The sequence below is a fragment of the Olea europaea genome, unplaced genomic scaffold, assembly GCF_002742605.1.
Source record: "Olea europaea var. sylvestris unplaced genomic scaffold, O_europaea_v1 scaffold810, whole genome shotgun sequence".
Lineage (NCBI taxonomy): Eukaryota > Viridiplantae > Streptophyta > Magnoliopsida > Lamiales > Oleaceae > Olea > Olea europaea.
The window spans coordinates 470,936-473,188 of record NW_019266538.1 but is presented as its reverse complement, the minus strand read 5'-3'; positions in this window follow the sequence as shown (position 1 = coordinate 473,188).

Genomic DNA, 2,253 nt, shown 5'->3' with positions numbered 1-2,253 from the left:
CGAGGGCACCATTTGACATACGAACATTTCTTCAACATAGAGGGGTATGCCATATCGGAGTACCATTTGACATACAACCATTAACATAGAGGGATATAACGTATCGGAGTACCATTTGACATACAAACACTAACATGAATCGAAACTTATAACTTAACACGATTAAATACATTGCACCTCTACCTACCTTGATTGATACTTTTGAAACTTTGAAAACTTGGATTGAAAAACTTCGATGAAACTTGGACGTTGAAAGAAATGCACTCCTTGGATGTTTGAAAACCGTTGAGAATTGATGCTTGAAAACACTTCTTAAACTTCTAGAAAAAATAGTTTTCCTCCCTCTCTTTTTCTCTCTTGAAAACTCTTTCTTTAGTATGTAAAAGCTCTTGCTTTTGGTGTAAGAAAAAATGAGTGAAATGAGGTCTCTATTTATAGGTAAATATTCCATAACTAAAAACAAATGAATGGTCAAATTTCATTTAAGAGATAAAACATGGGTGCCATTTAAGTTTGAGGTTAAATGTTTCAATTTAGTGGGATTTTTATTACCAAAAAGGTGGGTGACCCTTTGAGAAAATAATTGATGAAAATAAATATTTAAATTCTAGAGAAAAACGAGAATTTTCATTTCAGGCAGTTTCGGTCGACCGGTTGTAGTCCGGTTGACACTGCACAGTTTTCAGTTTTTCTATCATAATTTCTTCTCCCGATATCCGATTGAGGTAATTCAAAGTGCGTTGGAAAGCTAACTCAAAGAGCTACAACTTTTATTTAGCTATCATTTTCCAAATCGAATGTTTCCTATGTCAAAAATGGGTCTCAAATGAAACTAAAAATCTAAAGTATACTTTAGTCATCCAATATTCATGTCTTAGTGCCACTAAGGTGTCTAGAATTATTTGGGGTTCTACAACCAACCTAGCCTTATACTGTCAATGGATCCATCAGGTTTCAACTTCTTTTTGAATATTTATTTACACCCTAAATGCTTGTTCTGGGAAATAAATCAACTAATTTCGACCTATGATTTTGTATTATGAAATCTATCTCGCTATTAATAGATTCTTTTCAATGCGGTACTTCCGGTATGGATATTGCTTCCTCAAAAGTCTTAGGATTATTTTCTACCATATAGGTTAGAAGATCTTGACCAAATATGGTGGACAATCTAGCTCTTTTACTACGCCTTGATTCTTCCTCATTTGAAGTTTCATTTGTAACTTCATATGTTTTTTATTCGAACTTATATTTTCCATGTCTTTACCAGGAAACACACTCTCAAAGAATGTTGCACTCCTTGATTCGATTATGATACTCTCGTATACATCTTGAATATCATATTTGTGTACAAGAAAATGATATGCACTACTATTATTAGCGTATCCAATAAATATACAATCAATCTTCTTGGGACCAATCTTCACTTGCTTAGGCTTAGGAATTTCAACCTTAGCCAAACACCCCCACACTTTCAAGTGTTGGTAGGACGGAGGATGACCTTTCCATAATTCATATGGAGTTTCTTCCATTTTCTTGATAGATATCCTATTAAGAAGACTATTTGTCGTTAAAATAGCTTCCCCCCACAAGTTTTAAGATAAACTCAAACTTAGCAACATTGAGTTCATCATCTCTTTAAGAGTTCGATTTTTGCATTCAGCAACACCATTTAACTGAGAGGAGTAATGTGTCGTTGTTTAACGAATAATTCCATATTCAAAACAAAATTCTTCAAATGGTGCCTCATATTCACTTCCTCTATCACTACGAATATCTTTTATTCGTTTATCAAGTTAAGTCTTAACTTCTACCTTATAACATTTGAAGGCATCCGATGCTTCGTCTTTAATTCTTAGAAGAAAGACATAACATTACCTTGTACAATCGTCAATGAAGGTCAAAAAGTATTTCTTACCACCGCTAGTTTGAATGAATTTCAAATCAAATATATTGCTATGGATTAATTCTAAAGGTGTCGTGTTCCTTTAAACTTCACATTTATAATTATGATCAATTTCACATTTATAATTATGATCAATTTCAAGTACCAGAATTAAACTTTAATCAAATTTTGCACAAAGATTTATAATTCACATGTCCTTAATCGACTATGTCATAGACAAGACAACTCGAGCATATAAGCAGAATTAGAACTTTTAATCACAAGGTTTTTTCTTGTTACAACAGCAAGAACATTCATTTCAAACATTCCATCACAAATGTATCCATTTCCTACATATATCTCATTCT